The sequence below is a fragment of the Lytechinus pictus genome, chromosome 13 (genome assembly GCF_037042905.1).
Source record: "Lytechinus pictus isolate F3 Inbred chromosome 13, Lp3.0, whole genome shotgun sequence".
NCBI classification, from domain to species: domain Eukaryota; kingdom Metazoa; phylum Echinodermata; class Echinoidea; order Temnopleuroida; family Toxopneustidae; genus Lytechinus; species Lytechinus pictus.
In genome coordinates, this window is record NC_087257.1 from 25,017,121 (window position 1) to 25,025,811 (window position 8,691).

The window sequence follows — 8,691 nt, forward strand, 5'->3', positions numbered from 1 at the left end:
ATATTAATTTCGTTTTTTTTTTATTGGAAACAGAGAAGAATTACTTTCATGTAATTAAACTTGAGTGTGTTTAATTACGCAATTTGCTGAGAAGAGAATGTGGGGTTTTCTGTTTCTTCTTAAAAATGAAGCCAGTATCAATAATGACCATCCTCTCCCCCGCTCTCCCCCTCTCTCTCCCCCTCTCTCTCTCTCTCTCTCTCTCTCTGAGCCACACAAAGCAAGTTAAATACGAAAGAAACTCTGAGTCACTGATATCATCAAGTGTAATTGGAAGAAAGACAAGGTATGAAAATAATTCAGAAAAAATCAGAATCATTGTTATTTTGAGGAAATTAGCATCGAGGGGTATACTTACTTAAAGGGATGCTACAAATGTTTATATCTCAATAAATAGAGTAAAATTCACAGAGCAAAATGCTGAAAATTTTATCAAAATCGGAAAACAAATTACAAAGTTATTGAATTTTAAAGATTTCCGGTGAAACAGTTCTAGGCATGTCTTTATGAATATTCATTAGATGGGATGATGATGATGTCATATCGCCACTTGTTCTTTTGTATTTTATTATATGAAATTAGGTTTATTCAAAATTTTGTTATCTAGAACTAAAAAAATTCGGTTGACAACTGATTAAGTGCATTAGTTATTCATTGCCGCAACTTATTTCATCTTAATGGAAACACATCATTTACGCATGTATGAAAACATGAAACATTTGTGATTTCATGTAATAACATAAGAAAAAGCAAATTGGGGATGTGACATCATCAGCCCACCTAATGAATATTCATGACGATGTGCATTCATTGTTTTCACAAAATATTGATAAACCAGGGGCGGATCCAGCCTTCGCCAATAGGGGGGGGGGCGGAATTTTTATTCAGCCACATTTTCCCCGATCGGCCGCTCGAAGTTAATTTTTGTTTGTTTCTTTGAAGGGGTATAGTCCTAATAGCAACTTCTAAGCTTGATATATATATATTCATATAATATCATAAGCCTTACTTAAAAAGTGCGAGCGCAAAGCGCGAGGTTTTTGATTATTTTTGTATTTTGTCTTAAAACTTAAAACATTTTGGGCAATGTTTATGAACCTAAACGAGATGTGTATCCAACTAAATAATTGCTGCGAGCGCGAAGCGCGAGCTGAAATTTTAAATATGCGTTTTGATCTGATAAAAAAATGATCTGTTAACCGCAGCTTTTTAGCCATGAAGACGTTACATATATCAACTATCAAATAATGCGAGCGCGAATCGCGAGCTGAAAATTTTGACATTTCTACCTGAAGTATGGAAATTCTAAGCACTTTTTGTAATCGTGAAAAGGATAAGTATATAACTAAACAATTGATGCGAGCGCGAAGCGCGAGCGGAAAAATCCGGACACTCTACTCATGTTTTGTAAATCATGAAAAGGATGAGTAATTGGAAATTTCCCTACATTAATAATGCGAGCGCAAAGCGCGAGCAGAAAATTTTTGATATTGTGATCTGAAACTGGATAATGATTTAAATAGAGAACAAGCTGCGTATCTGAATAAACACGCGTTTTAGATTTCGACCTAGAACTTGGGTAATCTAAATACCTTTCTTATCATGAAAATCAATAAAGCGAGCGCAAAGCACGAGCTAAAAATATATGATATTCCGATTTGAAAAAGGGTCAATTTAAGCTCTGTATTTCAAGCTCTTTGTGGGAAAATTGTGAGGTGGATATGGATCACAGTTTAAAAAGAGTTAAAATGTTTTATTATTATTACTTTGAGATTTGACATAGGACCGGGAAATTCTATAAGGACATTCTGTCATCATATGAAAATGATGACTATCTTCCTATTTCTCTTCTTAAGCATGAGAGCGCGAAATCTGTTAATATTATGGCCTGGAAACTGGACATTATTTTAAGCACTTTTGTAATTATGAATAAGATGCATGAGATAATATCTTTCAACAAACAATGCGAGCGGAAATCGCGAGCCGAAATTTTTGATAAACTGTCATCAAATGGGGATTTTAAGTACTTAGTTTGTTTTAGAATTAATATTGAGATATACATAACTCACCAATCAAAATGCGAGCGCCAAGGGCTAGCTGATACGTTTTGACAATCTGACCTGAATAGGGATATTTTGATAACTTTATGGAATACAGGAAAATAATAGGTATCTGACAAATCACATTTTGCGAGCGCGCAGCGCAAGCAGAAAACGTTAATATTCAGACCATAAAACATAAATCTTTACAGAGCACTTTTTAAAAATCAATTTGTAAATCAAACAAAATGATTAAAGTTCAATTTCCGAGCTGAAACATGTTTTGTATATTGACTTCAAAATTTGATATTTTAAGCTACATATTGAGCAAGATATGTAAATCACATAAAAGACAATGCGAGCGCCCCCCCCCCCCCCTCCCCAAATAAAAATCTACCATAAAAAAAAATATATATACCAATATGCGTATATAATGCTGTATTCCATTCCTGTTCAAATTTGAACATTATCCTGCGCGGTTGCTATACACGCTCCCTCGCAGAATAACATCTAAATGTAGAATACATTAATGCTCTCTTAAAGTGCGAGTATAGTAAGTCTGTCAATAAAATGTCTTGCCTTTTATTTCAAATTTACCTCCCTAATTCATCCAACACGAATATTAATGCCGCAAAACTTAAAGTTTTAACTATAGATTTGTCCATTTTTGTCAAAAGCGCATTGATTTTTTTCATTCTCCAAGATGAAATTTTTTTTTAAAAAGATAATGGTTCGGTTGATATAATATTCTCCCTGACCAAGGTTAAAGTTTTTGTTCAAATATATTTTAGAGTCAGGGATGTCGATCCATGTTTCGGACTGAGTCGGGTGGGGGTGAAAAAAAATATCCAAAATTTTCGGCGCGCACACTGTTCTTTTTTTTGCAAATGAAGAGCGTCCAAAAATTGACAAATTTGTATGTTAATTGTATACACATGTTAGATTGAAATTATTAGAAAAAAATGTCTAAACAGTGATGCTTTTAAACAAATTTATCAAAATTCATTTTATCTAGCTGTCTAGTTCACAGAGTTTCAATGATTCCTTATCGTCTTTGTTAAGTGAATGACAATTTATCGTTTTCATGATACAGTTGATCATCGCTTCTTCAATCAAACCGAATCCCCTTTATGATTCTAATGATCATCTCATCATGACATTTAATTTTCTATCGAATTTTAAAAATCATTGTCATTGTGTTTTCTATTTTACTTTTTCTTTGTCAATAAAGGTCTATTATGTTTGCGTTCTGCAATCGATGACAATAACAATGCAAATAAATGAATATACCATTATATCAGGATTGAGTTAAAAATATCGCTTAAATCAGCATGATTAGGAAAATGAATTAAATCGATAAATGATATTGTATCCATGCAAGTGTGATGATCAAGGACAAGTACAGTGATTGAAATTTTTTTCAATGAGTTCAAGTCATACTCTAAACAGCCGTAGTACTTCAATAATTGAGGATCAAATGTGCATGATGCTATACAATCATCTCATTTATGTTATTGTTCCGTTATAAATTTTTGAAAAGAAAATTGATATAAAAGATGAAACATAACGTAATGTATATTTTGTTAATGTGAACATGCTCGTTTGGTATGGGATAATCACCTGATGAATTTACTTAAGAAGATGTATTTGGGGAGTATATAAGGGATAATGGAAATGAATAATTTATTAACCTTTTGTAAATTTCTAAAGGAATGGAAAGGAGTTATTTATTACATGTGAAATTTAAAAAAAAATCAAGAGAAAATGCTGGCCTTTGAGCACTGGCGGATCCAGGGGGGCACATCTGGCTCGTGCCCCCCCCCCCTTTGAGAGTCAGACGAAATGACCTTAGATTTTTGGTGAAAACTTTTTTTTTTTTTTTTGCTTGTCAAATTTTCATCGGGATCAGCCTTTGAAAGATTTTTTTTTCGTTTAAGAAAATGGGGAAATCTAAATCCAGGTGCGCTAGTGCCCTTTGGTAAGCCATTAATCCTCATTACCAGGTCCTTCGGAGAGGACATTAAGCCGTCGGTCCTCTGGTTGCTTGCTTACAAGCATTCATGCTTTCTTAGCAATCAGGTAAAAAAATCCCCACCAATCAATCAATACATAAAGGTAAAAAAATGGAGAAGAAGGTATTTGGGGCATTTTTACAAGCAAAGGCCGCATAACCAAATAGGTATCTTCTATACGTTAATGGTGTGGTATAGAAAATGGGGTGTACTTCTATTAGGGGAGTAGAAGGCAGTGGCCAATTTACGGGGGTTAGGGGAATTTAAGCCCCCCCCCCCCCTTGCGCTGCCAAATAAAAAAATATATATATATATTTTGGAGCCAACGCCCAATTACCTTAATTTTATAGTGAACCGTTGTTTTCTTTTTTTTTGCTTAAAAAATTCTTGGTACCAAAATGATCTCCATTTGGTAGTAAAACATTTTTTTTTGCTTCTTCAAATTTCTCGGTCAAACCCCCTCCTTGAAAAAAAGCTAGATCCGCCCCTGGAAGCTTTTGCAAATGGTGGGTCGGTAACGGGTTGGGGCTGATACTGATAGGTGCATGGTCACGCGGCCCTCTTTGCCGCTTGCCTTTTCCCTTCTTATTTGTCGTACTATTGCGTTACCTGATTTCCTCGTCTTAACTATATTTCAACTTCTCTCTTGTATCTATGAATACTGTACGAGATACCTTTATTCGCATGGTAATAAACTGCACTCTAACAAACAATCCCGTAGCAAGAGATAGGGGGTTCGTGGTGCGCGAAAATGGGGCTAAGAAAGTTGACAAGCAAAAACAAAAAAACAGTCAGCAGTCAGAAGTCAAAACTGAATACTGTTGTCCATTTCTTCTCGAAAAAAAGAAAGAAAAGGAACAAAAAAAAATCATAAGCAAAAACTGGCCATATCGGAAAATGGCAAAATATTTTTCCTTCCCTGTTTTCATTTTTAACATTTAGGGGTTCGATAGAACGCCCCTGGCTACGGGCTAGAACAAAAATAAAAAAAATCAATGAAATTAAGATAGTTATCATGTTAATGTTATGAATTCTGTTAGTGTGAGGGAATGGCAATGTAAGTTTAAAACAATGTGTGTGAACAATGTTCATATTTTTGGAAAACCGATCATAATTATGCGCCTTCAATGTTCTTTAATTGTAAAGTTGTAAATTAATCTGCTTAAAAACGGAAATTTTAGTTTAAAACCATGGGTAGGCATGTTAAATGCAAAAGTTTATAGAGGAAAGAATAAAAATGAACAAGACAAAACAAAACAGAAAATCACCCACCCAGATTGATTGATTGATTGATGATTGATTGATTGATTAGTTGATTGATTGGTTGATTGATTGATTGATTGAGTGAGTGAGTGAGTGAGTGAGTGAGTGAGTGAGTGAGTGAGTGAGTGAGTGAGTGAGTGAGTGAGTGAGTGAGTGAGTGAGTGAGTGAGTGAGTGAATGAGTGAGTGAGTGATTGATTGATTGATTGATTGATTGATTGATTGATTGATTGATTGATTGATTGATTGATTGATTGATTGATTGATTGATTGATTGATTGATTGATTGATTGATTGATTGATTGATTGATTGATTGATTGATTGATTGATTCATTCATTCATTCATACATACATTGGTGGATGGATGGATGGATGGATTGATCGATTTTGATTAAATGGTTATTTGAAAGTGGATAGATTTGTTGATTGATTGATGGATGGATTGATTGGTTGAATGATTTATTTGTTGACTGATTAGTGGATTGATTGATTGATTGATTGATTGATTGATCGATCGATTGATTGATAGATTGATAAGAGGCTTTATGCCACAGTAATTAAGTTAACTTGTTCTGTCCCTGACGTACGTTTCAATGGTTGATATTACTTATCTTATATTGTTTATACTGAAATGTATTGTTTTTGTGTGATTTTTTGCCGAATAAACAATAATAATAATAATATAATAATAATTATATTTTGGTTGGTTGAGTGATTGGTTGACTGATAGATCGTTCTTTATTTCATTTAATACAATCAAGACTTCGAATTAAAATAACTATGAACGGAAAATTGGATGCCCATGAAATCAATGTTTGTGATGTCTGATAGCCCTGAAAAACAAACGAACAATCGAAGTTAGCGAATAATATTAAACAGGGTGAGTCCTATTTAAAAGCATTCTGCTTAATTAGTAAATTACGAAAAAGAAGTTTCTACCCGTCCCCGGCACCCGTCTGAAACTACTGAAAATTTGCTCCCTCGCCTCCCTCGATCGCTTCGTTTCCTAGCACGTACGTTAGTAATTAGGCAGTGGCGTAACAGGCGGGGGGGGGGGCAGGGGGGGGGCAAGTTGCCCCCCCCCCCTGGCGGATTTCACAGGGAAAATAAAAGAAAAACGGGAAAAAGAAAAAAAGGAGGGAGAAAGAAAGGGAAAGGGGAAGGAAAGGGGAAAAGGAAAGGAGGCAAGGGAAAGAGAAAAGTGAAAAGAAAACGAAGAAAAACTTTTTTTAATGGGAAAGGAAGGAAAGCGGGAAAATGTACGAAAGAAGAACATTTGAGAAAGAACAAATCATTGAGAAATAGGCCTATGTAATGCAATAGCACGGTGGGAAATAAATTTAAAGATGGCAAAATGGCAAACAATAGCGGGAAACGAAGGTAAAATGTAATTATTCAAAAGCTAAATTGGAAAACAAAGAAAAGGGACAAGAAAAAAAACAATAACACGACCGGGCTGCCGATGATTGAAATTAAAGAGCGGGAAGAAAGATGGACTGCATACAACATTGTGCTATAAGCTTGCTAAATTTTATGCAAATAAGCTACCGGGGCTTTTCTCCAGACCCCACGCAGTAGGGGGCTCTTCATCTATAACCTTCAAATGGCTCTATAACGCCCCCGTTCAATCACGTTCAATCACTGGCATACAGGAGGAGGGGGGGGGGGGGTCGTGGTTCCACACCCAAGAGGAAATTAAAAAAATTATAGGAGACAACGTATAATGAAATGAATGGAAACAATGAAATTTGTTATTTGCTGAATATAATGGAAAAATCTATCACATAATTAGAATTTAATTTCAGTAGGCAATTTTTTTCCAGCTCGCTTTGCACGCTGGCGACTTTTTACAAAATTTTCCCACATTGCTATGTTTTGCCCCCTCAAAATATTTGGTTCATTATGCAACTGGGTTTAATAAATGTGTTGTGTAAAAGCTATATTCTGTATATGCCCGCGATTTGATTAAAATTGCGGAAAGCTGCGAGGTTTAAATGGCTTTGATATCACGAAGTTCCGGGGGCTTCGCCCCGCACCCCAAACGCGTATGGAAGGGTTGGGCCATGGCCCGAAAAAGTTCTACAGACAAGAACAACAAAAAAAGGAGGAAAGAAAAGCAAATGAAAATTGAAGGATATGATTTTAATTACTGAAAATAATGTCAAACAATAGCTCAAAGTGAGATTCTCATGAAAAGTTGATTTTTTTCTCGCTCGCTTCGCTCGCTCGGGACTTATATATAAAGCAGCTTTTTAGCACATGTGCTATACTGCTCCCCTCGTTGTTTTGTTTTGTTTTTTGTATTAAAAAGGTGACAAATTTTGCTCGCTCGCTTCGCTCGCTCGCAATTTTTTAAAAGACATATTCTGGCCTTCTCAAAATAGTCGCCGCATTACACCATTACGCCTGTTCATACCATGATATGACCGGGAAATTTTTGGTTCTTGCCCCCCTGGCCACCGACCCCTGTTACGCCGCTGTAATTAGGGTCATCAAACCTAACAGCATCCATTTAGGTTTTGTATGCATATCACCAAAATCGAGACAGTACATATGCACGTTTGAGTTACCCTTTCAGACATGATCGTGTGCCCCTGAAAACAAAATTTCATGTCAGTATATATCTCCCCAAAAGGGAAATATTTGGTTTTGATCGACTGTTATTTCCTGATAACTAATCTTGGTGCTTTAAGTGTTTTCCCCGAGCGATATTGCTATTATTGGAGAAGAAAATGAGACGATGGTGCTTGAGAGGAAGAGGCTTTCAGGCTAAAGAAATAAGGTTACAGAAAATTGAAAATATGAAAGGCAGAACAGGGGCGGATCCAGGATTTTCCAAAAGGGGGGGGGCAAATTTTTCGGAGGAAAATTTTGATAAGCTGAAAAAAAAAAAGGTTTTCAACCACAAATTAAGTGTATTTCGTACCAAAAAAAATTGACAAGCAAAAAAAAGAAAAGAAAAAAAAAAGTCTTCAAATATCAATTAATGTCATTTTTACATTACAAATTTTTATTTTTGCTTCTCAAAAGGGGGGGGCACGTGCCCCCTGTTCCCCCCCCCCCTCCCTGGATCCGCGCCTGCAGAAGATGACACATACCCGGGAGATGACAGTTTATTCTATCTTCTATAGCTCCCTTATCACCATATGCATCTTGTTGCTTTCTACGTAGAGTTGATTCTTTGAATTTTCTTTTCCTTACGCATTTTTGTTTTTCTCATTCCCTTTTCGCCTCCTTTTTCTGGGAGGGGGGCTATAGACCGAATATGATCAATAAAGCAGTGAGCAAAAAAAACACATAAGATTATAGAGCATATCAGGGGCGGATCCAGTTTGGTTGTCTATTAAAAAGTTTCTGCGAGCAGCATAGCACATCAT